The 12,984-nt window shown below is 38.3% G+C and overlaps 1 protein-coding gene across 4 annotated transcripts in view; it reads right to left on the bottom strand.

Annotated features, from left to right (window-relative positions):
- Positions 1 to 12,984, bottom strand: part of SPATA9 (spermatogenesis associated 9) — a 78,021-nt gene that overhangs the window by 62,079 nt on the left and 2,958 nt on the right. The window contains exon 1 of one of the 4 annotated variants that reach the window (XR_009700821.1): positions 11,824 to 11,883. The exons of the other annotated variants lie outside the window; for them this stretch is intronic. The gene's annotated coding sequence lies outside the window, so the exon portion shown is untranslated. Of the gene's footprint in view, positions 1 to 11,823; positions 11,884 to 12,984 lie in introns of those variants that run through there. 4 annotated transcript variants of the gene reach the window in all.

Consider the following 12,984-nt stretch of genomic DNA (forward strand, 5'->3'; position numbering starts at 1 on the left):
TGAACAATTGGATATTCATATGGAGGAAAAGAAAATTGTACATCCACTTTGCATCATATACAAAAGTCATTTCCAAGGTAGATTAAAGACCTACCTGTGAAAGGTGAAATATAAAACTTTTGAAATAATACAGAAAAGAAAATTATGATCTCAGGTTAGGGAGAAGTTTCTTAAAAAAGACAGAAAAAGTCCTAACTAAAAAGGAAATACTGATAAAATTGACTTCATTAAGTTGAAGAACTTCAGAAAAATGAAGAAAGTGAGAAGATATAAGAATGAGAAGACACATTTATAACAGATATAGCCAACAAAGGACTATAATCTAGAATACAGAAATTCAGATCAAGGGGAAATGACCATCCAATGTAAAAATGGACAAAAGACTTCAACAGATATCTCATAAAAGAATAAATCCAAATGGCCAATAAAATCAACCTTATTATTCGTCAGGGAAATGCCAGTTAAAATCACAATGACTTCCCACTAGAACTGGCAAAAATTCAAAGGTCTGAAAATAACAAGATGGTTACTTTGGTGAATAAATAGAGTAACAGACTCACTTATGTAGTACAGTGTAAATTGGAGCTACCACTTTGGAAAATTGTCTGGCATTATCTCATAAAGTTAAATGTATGCATATTTTATAATGTAGTAATCTCAGTCCTATGTATATGCTGTATAAAAAATAGTGTACATATGTGCATGTACAAAAATGTTCATAAGTATTATTTATGATAGCCAGAAACTGGAATCAACACACATATTCATCAATACTAGAATCGACATATGAGCCATGGTACCTTCATGTACCAGAATTATATACAGCAATGAAAATGAATGACCTGTTGTTACATATAACAGTATGGATGAAACTTCTGTAAATAACACTGACAAGGGAAGCATGACACAACAGAATACATACACCATGACTCTACTTATATTAAGTTCAAAAGCAGGCAACTACATTCTCTAAGATTTCACACTTGGGTAGTGTTTTGGTATACTCAAGCCAGGTAATTGAGGATTGTTTAATAAAAGGTGTGGGAAGGGTTTAAGAGAAGCTATAGGAAACAGTGCAGTGTCCTAGGGCTCATAACAGCAGGAGCCATAACGATCCCTAGGCATGAAGGGGTAAGCAGAGGGAACCCAGAAGGAGAGAGTTGCATGAAGAGGTAAGCCTCACAGGAACTGTGGCCTTTGGTTGGTGTGATGGTTAATTTTATTTGTCAACTTGGTTGGGCCACGGTGCCCAGATATTTGCTTAAACTCTTTCTGGATTTCTGTTAAGATTTTTTTTTTCTAAATATGAAATTAACACTTAAATCAGTGGGTTTCAAGTGAAACAGATTACCCTCCATAATATTGGTGGGCCTCATCCAATGAGTTGAAGGCCTTAATAGAACAAAGACTGACTTCCCCAATTAAGAAGGAAGTCTGCTGGCAGACTGCCTTTAGACTTGATCTGTACTCTTCCTCAGGTCTCCAGCCTGCTGGCCTAACTTGCAGATTTTGGATTTACCAAGCATCCACAATTACATGATCCAATTCCTTAAAATAAATCTCTCTCTCTCTCATATATATATATATATATATATATATATATATATATATATAAAAGTGTTTTTTATATATATACACACACACACACACACACACATCCTATTTTTTCTATTTCTCTGGCTAACCCCGATGAATAAAACCAGCCTAGTTAGCCCTTGGAGAGATGCCGTAGCAGAGCAGCCAGAGGAGGGAAATATCCTGTCTCATTCTTCTCCCTCTGACCTCCCCATTGACTAAATGTAACTGAAAGCCAGAAAGGAAAAGAAGCCTGTTGATACAGTTCATACACGTTTGCTTCCTGGTATACAGAGCAGGGTGGAGAAGAGAGAAGAGCAGGCCTTGACAGGCAAAGAAAGAGTTAAACTCATAAAGAAAAGCTTGGAAATTATTACCATAAAATTCAGGAAGGTGGTCACCTACAGAGGGGTGAGAAGGTAATGATCCAGAAGGGACCCATGGGTTGGGTGTATTTCCTTGATCAGCATGGTGGGTCAATGAGTGTTTGTCTTATAATTATTCATTAAACTATACATTTATGTTTTGTGCTTTTTTTGTATTTCATAATTTAAAAGTTTAAAGAAGAAAACAACATTCAACAATAAGAACTTATATGTTCTAAGAGTCATAATAATTTTCCAGGTGAGCAAGTTTGCAGCACTTAAGACAAGTCTGTCTAAAACACTAGAAAATGTATTATAGACAAGCATACAAGTTCTGACAAGTGAAAGAACTAAATAACTCAGAACTCAAAACTTTTAAAAAGTTCCTTCCAGCCAGAGGGGGAAGAAAGAATAGTAGCTGGAGACTTGGATGTGTTTAAACACTGATAGTAAAAAACAGTAGAGAGGTAAATGTTGAAGGCACAGAAGAAAGGGGAAATAGATGGAACGCAGTCTCTCCACTGTCAAAAGGGGAAGCACACATAGCACCACCAGAGGGGCTAGCCTTGAATATGATGAAGGATATTTATTGCACTGTGACTGAAGGAAAAAGAAAAGGATGTATGTGGCTGCATATCAATTTGTCAGCTTAGCAGTGGGAAGTGGAGGAGAGTTCCCCATCTGATGCTTCCTTTTCCTCTGTGACAGAAAACATAAGGGAGGTGAAGGAAGGAGAAGATGCCAAAGTCAGAGATAGCAGACAGTGAGAAGGCTTGGACCACTTTGGAAAACAAGAGCATTAACTAGGTTTGCCAGGCAGTACCGAATGCCTGATTGAAGATGGAGACCATGAATTTGTAGCACCATTAATGTGCAGAGTTTTGTGGTTTTCTACAGTAAAATGTAGCAACCCAGATATGCACAGAAAAATCAGACACCTGGATTGATCCAGGGTTGTTGGGGTTTCGGACTGAAGGAGAATAGAACAAGGCATGTGAGGATAAAGACAGGAGATGTACCACGAGACCTCAAATGGATAGGGAAAGAAATGAAGAGAGAAGAGGGCTGGCAGGGAGGGAGAAAGTGGAAGCGTCAACAGTTTGGAGGTTCTATGCGAGCATGAGCAGGGAGCAACTGAGTGATGGAAAAAGAATCACAGAATGTTGTATGTCCAGGCTGTAGAATATTGGAATGCATTGTTTAGATGTGAAGCAGTTGCAGGTAGTGATAACACCTAGGATCTGACCACGGGAAAGGTGGGTTGAAGTGGAGTAGAAGTGAAGGTCACTGAAGGTGAAGAGGCTAAGATGTTGAAAAGATAATTCATGTGGACACTGACATCATGGAGGACCATGGACTTCCTGGGGTGGAGAGACGAACAGTGAACAGTCTACGTGTAAGGGGGTGAGGTAGGGGGGTTGACTGGAAGTTTGCTAAATGACAGCAACAGGAGAGAGAGAGGGGAGTATAGTTTCTCTTGGGTCTCAGAGAACAGAAGTTCTTCAGGAGGATGGAGGAGTAATGGTCTGGTTCTCCCTTTCTACTCTGATTGGAATTCCAGAAGGTAAACTGGAAAGTTTTGGCAGAAAGGAAAGCACGGGCAAACCTAGATGATCAGGATAAGGTATAGTTGGGCCTGTAATAAGGATATCGGGGAATGGAGCATGTTAGGTTAAACTGGCTATAAAGTTTTCAAGAGGAATTTGCCCTAGAAATGCCCTGATATTGAGTAGTGGGTGGTATTGGTGGCCTAGATGCCAGGTTGGCTCTGGAAGGCTCCAAGTTTTTAGGTCACTCCTTGCTATGAGAATGTAGTAGTAAAACACACATGTGCATTATACACAGTTGTTTGCATACCTGTTCAGCAGGTTATCAGATTCCTTTGAAGTCTTTGTTAAGAACCATATTTAGAAGGTGGATTTGTGAATGTGGCTATTGGATAAACTTTGTTGCTAATTCCATCATGCAGACAGATATTAGCCTCTTCTAAAAGACTGAACCTGCCAATCAGAAGAGAAAACTTGAGAAAATTGATCAAGGCATGAATTGACTTAATGCAGTTTGTTCTGGAAAATAATGTCTTTATAATAATTTAATGCTGCCATAACTCTAATTAAAGTGTTTATATATGCAAAACATCTTTGGGATCAAAATGACCTGTACCTTAGGTGCTTAATAAATGTTTGTTGAACTGAAAAGGTAATAAAGGGCTTCCCATGTAGACTTTCCTAAAGGGAAAAGAAGGTAGTCACGTATCCTAGATTTCTAGGCCCTTTGATAGTTAACCTTGTCATTACAAATAAACAAATTGGTATTCTAGTTTATGCACTGCCCCTTTGTGGATTCGGTTAGCACACGCTTCATCCCTTGAGTATGATCAACTCTGGACACCTTGACAAAATAAAGTTTCTGGACTTGTAAAACCAAGGAATGAGCCCTGGAAAATGTGACTTGACTGAGGCAATGTCATCCTGAGGCCAGCCTGAGCAGCCCAGCTGGCCTCTCCCTATGACATTTCTAGCATGGCTGTTTAGAACAGTGACTCTATTTAAATCAATTTGACCTCCTGCAATAAAAATCTTTGAGACCATGATGGAGTCATTAGCAAAACACTGTTGTAATCATCATTAATGCAAGAGGACTGACTAATCTATTAGAAACCATAGTGAGTTAATAAAATACACTGGCTGAAAATGACTCCTAATTCTAGAGCCCAGCATGGGGAGTTACTAATTGTGTACAATTTGTGACTGTTCATGGGTAGCGACCTAGTAACAGACTGTTCCATTTTAAGGCTACAGCTAGTGAGTACTAAAACTCTTGTAACAAAACAAAACAAAACAAAACAAAGGAAACTTTGCTTTTCTTGTCCGTTTTGTATTTTTTGTATTATGTTATACTTCACTGCTTCCTGCATTATGCCAGGGTTGCACATTTCTGAGTTTCATTCTTTTTGTTCATGGAATCATAGATCTTTCCCAGAATTCTGAAGAGTTAGACATAATGACCTGTAAAAACAAGATTTTTTCCTACATGGCAAACATTCCAATAACAATTACTGATTATCCTTCTGTTTCTGTTCACCCACAAAAAGATAGTTTCTAACTAACCAGTTGAACAAAATGTCATTTCTTTCCAGAAGGAAAGAGTTTTCTCGCCCCTCAGAACTTCATAAATTCTAAGATTTCATAAATTCTCTTTAAGTCATAATGTAAACAAGGCCCATCCTTTAATTTTACCTGGTGTCAAGTAATTTAACTATTATTTTTATATTAAATCAACAATGATACTATGACTTAATGGCAAAACTTGAGAAGACAAAAAAAAAAAATCTGGGCTTGTGGTGGGGAACTTATGCTGCTACCTGGGTGGCAGGTTAGGGATGGGAATGTTAGTGGCTTTGCTCAAGTACCTCTCATTTGGGGGATATTCAGTGGAAAATTTGAGAGGCTGCGCTTGCCACTGGGATTAGTTCAGAAGTGCCTTTGCTTTTAGTTTTTCCTATTTATCGCTTCATGGAGGAAGGTCTGAATGCCGTTTAATGTAGACTGAATTGCCTGGTCTCAGCCTAGTCCTAACTCTGGAAGGAGCTTGTAACTAGTACTAGAACATCTTGAGGAAGCACATGGAACAAGCCCCTTCATTAGCAGAAACTGTATTGGCCCTGTAGGAGTAGGGCAGTTATTGGTTGAAAAGGGGTTGGATCTGGCTACAGCGGGGGTGGGGGTCAGGGGGGAGGGAGAAACTGGTAATATCGCTGGAGAGATGATAATAATCACACAAGTCCAGACGTTTTAGTTTGAAGGTGAGAGGAGACAGTACCCACCAAAAATAGTTCTCAAGTCCCAGATTTAGATTTTTAAAATTGAATGGTCTCTAGAAAGGAGTGTAGAGGGCAATGTCAGTAAAAATGTGCCCCAGGGAATCTCTAGAGAAAGTGAGAAGCAGGAAAAAGGGAAGACAAAACAACATCCTTGGGGGCTTCCCTGGTGGCGCAGTGTTGAGAATCCGTCTGCCAATGCAGGGGACACGGGTTCGAGCCCTGGTCTGGGAAGATCCCACATGCCGCGGAGCAACTGGGCCCGTGAGCCACAACTACTGAGCCTGCGCATCTGGAGCCTGTGCTCCGCAACAAGAGAGGCCGCGATAATGAGAGGCCCGCGCACCGTGATGAAGAGTGGCCCCCGCTCGCCGCAACTAGAGAAAGCCCTCGTACAGAAACGAAGACCCAACACAGCCAAAAATAAATAAATAAATAAATAAATATATAAAAAGAAAACCAACATCCTTCAGATAAGCTAGATGAGCTGTTAGAACACCAAAAGGACTATTCACCAAGGATACAAGCTGCCAACTTAATATTTAATGGTATCAGTAGGGCTTTCCTCAGAAAAAAAGATCGCTAAGAAAATGTCAATTGTTGTTCACTGTAAAAAGAGTTTAACTGCAGACAGCATTAAAGACTCAGAAGTGAAAAGTAAAGAGCAAGTCTAGAAAAATAGAATCAGCAGTATTGTCTGAGGGCAGAAGTCACATTAAGCAGCTAGTGATAGCTGTTGAATGAAAAAGGAGAACATTTGAAAGCATGCTTGTGAAATGCTCCAGTTGGGGTAATGCCCAATGGATGGCCATGGCAGAGATGCATGTACCTGAACACGGCAAGTAAAAGGAGTACAAGAGATGGGGAAGACTTGAAAGGGATTTACCATTGGAAATTGCATAACTTTTATTACAGTTAAAACTAGAGCCAGATGATAACCATCTATTTTTTAATGTATTCGAATTCTTCCAAAAGGAGGTCTATCAGCAAAGTATTATACCATTTAAATCTAATATCCTATATTTCTGTATGGCTACAAATGGAACATTTCACAAAATATTATGCATAAATAAATGACACAATCAATAGTGCTTGATTACGATACTCGAATATATATTTTTCCAGGGCTGAATAACAGAGCAGGCATATTAAAGGCCAAACAACCAGGTTTCTTTGAAGTTCAAACCTTTGAAAAATGCTGGTAAGAAAAGGGCAATCCTGATTCCAAGGAACATATTTTCTGGCATTTTAAAGTAACATTTTAACTGAAAAACAGAACAATTGTTTGAAAAACATGATTGGGCACAATAATAGAGGTGGGTGGATAATATAAGTTCAAACGAACATTTTAGACCTTTTCCGAAAGAGCTTAGGGTAGTTGGATTTTGCACATACATAACATTCTGGATTCTCACTTTAGCTTCTCCAAACAGAATTAATGATACTGCAGCCTTGTGGTTTAGAAGAAATCCACAATTTCGAAGAAAGCTGTTGGCTATTTCTCTGGGAAGAATTATCCAAGTAATAAAATGAGTAACGTCAAGTTTTCGTATGACTGACTGTATGGTTACTGACCCTGGTACATGACTTTGCTTAGGTTACTCTATGTGAAGTACTGCAAGCTATAGTAGTTTAAAAAAAAAAAGCTAATCTTGAATTTTGTGATTTTTGTGTAAATTTGCAAACTTTATCTCTCATTAGATTACTTAATACAATACAAATACATTTTTCACTGGGCTGATTTCTAGGCAAGTAGGTGTGCAGTTTATCTGTGTTACCTTCTCCTATCTTCCCTTTACTTCCTCTCCCACAGCTTCCTTTGCAGCAGTCCCCAGCCCAATGCCCTGTTCTGCTTCCTGGCAGTCCAAGACTCCACTGTGGTTTCCTTCTAAGCCTGCTCTCTAAGACACAGCCTTAGACACCAGACCAGTAGTCTCCAAACTTTTCTGACTGAGCCTCCTATCGGAAAGAATTTTGAGCACACCCCCAATATCTTTATAAATGACATGCATGTATTACTGTTAATATATTATGAATACAATAAAACATACTGAAATAGAAAATTTTCAATAGATGAGATAAAGATGAAGTAAATCATATTTTAAATAATTTCAAAATGTATTACTAATAATACAAAATATACTTTTCTCTAGCATGTTATTGTTAACAAAGCCTTTTAGGGAGAACAAAAATTGAATATGCCTCATTATTCTTCAAATCTTGGGTCAACATTTTGTGAAACAGCAACACAGATGTCTGCTTTTACGTTCAGTTTATTTAAAGGCTCTCTGAAAAGAATTCACAAAGATACGGGTATTTAAATGGAAGAACTGCTTCATTAGCTGGGTTGCTAAATCATACTTATTTTTCAGTCTCATCACTCATTATGCAAAGATTTTGGTTAAATCTGATGGATGCATTTCCATCTTACCTAATGTTACTCAAGTGGATTAAAAAATCCTATAAGATATCAGAGTTTTTATAGGTTACATGCATTTTCAATCACAAAAATTACATATAAAGGGAAAATTTTCAAACATCAACATAGCATAGTGGGGACTTCCCTGGTGGCGCAGTGGTTAAGAATCTGCCTGCCAATATGGGGGACACGGGTTCAAGCCCTGGTCCGGGAAGATCCCACATGCCGTGGAGCAACTAAGCCCGTGAGTTACAACTACTGAGCCCATGCACCACAACTACTGAAGCCCGTGCGCCTAGAGCCCGTGCTCCACAACAAAGAGAAGCCACCACAATGAGAAGTCTGCACACCGCAATGAAGAGTAGCCTCCCGCTCGCCACAACTAGAGAAAGCCTGCACACAGCAATGAAGACCCAACACAGCCAAAAATAAATAAATAAATAAATAAATAAATAAATAAATAAATTAATTAATTTAAAACAAACAAACATAGCATAGTGGGTAAGGGCATAGACCCTGGAGCCAATTGTCTAAGAATCCCAGCTCCTGGATTCTCACTACTTGTATAGCTGTGGGCAAATTACTGAGCCTCTCTGTGCCACAATTTTCTCTCCTGTAAATTAGGATAGTAATAGAACCAACTCAATAGGGTTATTTGCGAATTTAAAAAGTCAATATTTATAAAGCACTTAATATGATATCTGGCATATACTAAGTATTATTTAAGTATGTTAAGAAATATAGGGAGAATTCTCATGCCCTGCTATTGGGAGTGTAATACTTAAAACCACTTTTGAGGGGCTTCCCTGGTGGCGCAGTGGTTGAGAGTCTGCCTGCCAATGCAGGGCACACGGGTTCGAGCCCTGGTCTGGGAAGATCCCACATGCCGCGGAGCAACTGGGCCCGTGAGCCACAATTACTGAGCCTGCGCGTCTGGAGCCTGTGCTCCGCAACAGGAGAGGCCGCGATGGTGAGAGGCCTGCGCACCGCGATGAAGAGTGGCCCCCACTTGCCACAACTAGAGAAAGCCCTCGCACAGAAACGAAGACCCAACACAGCCATAAATAAAAATAAATAAATTAATTAATTAAAAAAAAAAGCTGTAAAATGAAAGGCAAATAAAACTGAAATAAATAATAAAAGGTAGACATTAACAAAGCAGAAGGCAGATATACTATAAAGAAAATAAACAAAGCCAAATACTAAAAAAAAAAAAAAACAAAAAAAAAACCACTTTTGAAATCAGTTGGGTACTATCTACCAAAGTTGGACATACACATGCCCTGTGATCTAGCATACCCACCAAGATATTATATTTTAAAACAAGAGTGGTCCTAGTGGCTTTGTTTGTAATAGGCAAAAACTAGAAATAATCCACATGTGCATCTAAAATGGGATGGATAAGGACTCCTCTGGTGGTCCACTGGCTAAGAGTCCACCTTCCAACGCAGGAGAAGTGGGTTCCATCCCTTGTCGGGGAACTAAGATCCCACATGCCGAGGGGCAACTAAGCCTGCGCGCTCTACAGCCCACATGCGCCACAACTAGAGAGCCCATGCACCACAACTAGAGAGAAGTCCGTGTGCCGCAACTGAGACCTGACACAACCAAATAAATAAATAAATAAAATATATTTAAAAATAAATAAAATAAAATGGGATGGATAAGAAAATGATAATTTATGTATCCACTGGATGCTATTCAGCAATAAAAAGGAATGAAAGGAACCAACCACAGCTACATCAACATAAATGAATCTTACAAATGATGATGAGTACAAGAAACAAGACGCAAAAGAGTAAGTAGAGTGTGATGCCACTTATATAAAGTTCAAAGAGAGGAAAAAACAAAATATTAGCTCAGGAATGCACATATAGGTAGCAAAACTGTAAGGAAAAATAAATAAATAATCATCACAAAAGTCAGGCTCATGGTTATCTCTAAGAAAAAGAAGAATACTGTAACTGAGGAGGGGCACCTGTGTGTGTGTGTGGGGGGGGGCAGTGTTTGGGTGTGTGCACCCTTGCATGAGTGGTGATAATGTTCTATCTTCTGGCCTAGGAGATTGCTTAGGAATGTTTATTTTATAATTATTTATTAACTATGTGCATAGGTATTATGCACTTTTCTGTATGTATTATATTTCACAGTGAAGAAAAATTTTAAAAACTGTTATACAAGTTTTCTTTTCACAAAATTAACCTCAGTTTCTGGCTCCAGCTTCTTTGCTAGAATAACTGCTTATGAGATATACCTCAAATGAATTTCATGTGGTTGCTCTCCCTGTAATCTTAGCTTGGAATCCTTCCTTTAAAAAAATTTTTTTTAGTCTAAGTAACTCATCCATCGGTGGTTACACTTACACAAGTTTTGCATAAAACATAGTTTTTATTTTTTTAAGTCAATTGTTGAAAATACCATCGAAAGATGTATTAGAGAAAAAATATCTTCTCTACTATAGCTTTCCTTTGGCGGCTCACAGAATTGTCACTTTAAAATGTATCTCATTATTGAAACACAATCTAGTAAATACCGCACTGAAACAGAATCTATCCAATACCATAACGTGAGACATATTAAAAACATCTGTGCTTTCCATTTAACATTATAGTAAACTTCCCACATTGTGTAACATGTTCCAATACTTGTGTCATTAGGTCTTTAGCAATGTTTTATATGCATATTCTCAAGGTATTTGCTGTCAAAGGAATGCAGTTTTTTTTCCATCTGTGTTCCATGTGTTATTTCAAACATTTTTATCTTCACAAGAAGAAAACTATTTTCCCAATGGTATGTTGCTTTTTGACTTTTTATTTTTAAGGAAGCTCAGAAAAGGCTTCATAGCATTTATAATTGGTGAATTTTCTTTAAAGTATTGGCTTGAATCGTACACTCCTTAAATATTTTAGAAATATTGTTGAGCTTTATGAGTTTGGATGTCTACTTTTTAAGTGGTTAGCTAATTGTGATCGGTTCAGAACATCATTATCTGTAATACATAATTTGGGTGAAGATGTTAGTAAAAGTAAATATAAATTCATACTTAAAACAGTTTTAAAAATAATTTTAACAATCACTGCCAACTTCTTGTCAGATCTAATTAGTCATTAGTTTTTCATCTTGCAGTGTGGCTCCAAAAGGGTGCCAGAAATGTCAGCTCAGCCCATTGTGTTTGCCTGTTCTTGCATTATTAACACTGTCTCCACTGATCCATGCTATAATAGTTTACTTAAATATGATCTATAAATCCATTTAGTTAGATACAGAAACTGCAACATGTGGCAATATGTTAAAAGTGAACAAAGGAGAGAGTCCTCCCCTCCCCACACGGTGAACTGCTGTGCTACCACCCTCTCCCCAGAACACCCTGAGTGCCTGCCCACTTAATGGATCAAGTTTGGGGTGCCACTACCAATCCTCACATTAAATATTAGTAGGGCTTAATTTCTTTCCCTCTTTTTTTTTGGGGGGGGGGAAAAATATATGTGTTTGAAGATAAAAGTTCAAATATCTTTTCTGGAATTTCAGGGGTCAACTTCTGTATCTTACGCTCCTATGTGGCTACATTTTATCTGGGGATAAGAACATCTATCAGAATGAATATGAAACAGTGGCATTCCAGCCAGGAAAATAGAAAAACATACTGTTTGGGCTGGAGGACCTTCCTTGTGTGTTCTGCAGTGACCTTGAAGTTGGAGGACATATGATAATCCAATTTGTTACATCCTGGTAAAAGTGCAAACAAACAGACAAACAAACACTTAATGCTACTAATGAGGGAAACTACAAATATATAAACCAAATAAAAATTGTACATAAAAGGGAATTATTTAAAAAGTAGTCTTAAGATAATTATGAAAAGAATCTTTAAGATATCAAGAAATGGACCATCTGTGACATTGTATTAGCCAAGATACGTAATACTAGCTGCTGTAATAATTGACCCCAAAATGTCTGGCTTAACTCAATAAAGATCTATTTTCTCACTCATATCACAGTACAAGGCATGCTGTGAGGAGGCTCTGCTATAACTAGTCATTCAGAGACTCAGGCTTCTTCTAAGCTGCAGATCAACACATGGCTTCAAGGTTGACCTGGCTTCATCCAGTTGGTAGATGGATGGATGAAAAAAAATGGAGAAGGTCCACCTTCTCTTAACTGCTCAGCAGGGATCATATTTCACTAGTGAGAACTAATCACATGGCCCTATCTACATGCCAAAACTTTGGGAAATGTACTTTATCTATGGGTTCCGGAAGAGGAAAGGGGTTTGGTGAGCATCTAGACAGGCTTTGTCATATAAACAGAGGTTGGTCTAGGGATTCCAAAGCTATAACTTGAGTATCACCAGGTCTGACTTTGGAAATCCCTTGGGAAGCCTCTACCACTCTCTTTTCTGCCTGCTGTTATAAAGGAATCAGAACACCAGCACTAATTTTAGCTCTTGCTGTTCCCTGAATCAGCCACGATCTTCCACATCTCTCCCTCTGCATGTGATTTGTATATGTCTGTCCATTCTTTCCACCAATACTTCTAACCACTGATTCCTCCAAATCTAGCAAGCTTCTCTTCATCTTCTAAGACGTAACACAATGGTTACTTCCTCCATGAACGTCTCTCTGATGACACACAAGGCACATATCTCTTCTTAATGTTCACTGAACTTTATCCGTGTACTTTGTTCCTACCTCTATTACTGAACGCATAAGCCTGTATTATAATTTTTAAGGAACAAGTATGTTTTCCAAAGGATTGGATGCATTAATATTCACAACACAGTGACCATTAATAATATTGAATAGATT

The sequence above is a fragment of the Eubalaena glacialis genome, chromosome 4 (assembly GCF_028564815.1).
Source record: "Eubalaena glacialis isolate mEubGla1 chromosome 4, mEubGla1.1.hap2.+ XY, whole genome shotgun sequence".
Lineage (NCBI taxonomy): Eukaryota > Metazoa > Chordata > Mammalia > Artiodactyla > Balaenidae > Eubalaena > Eubalaena glacialis.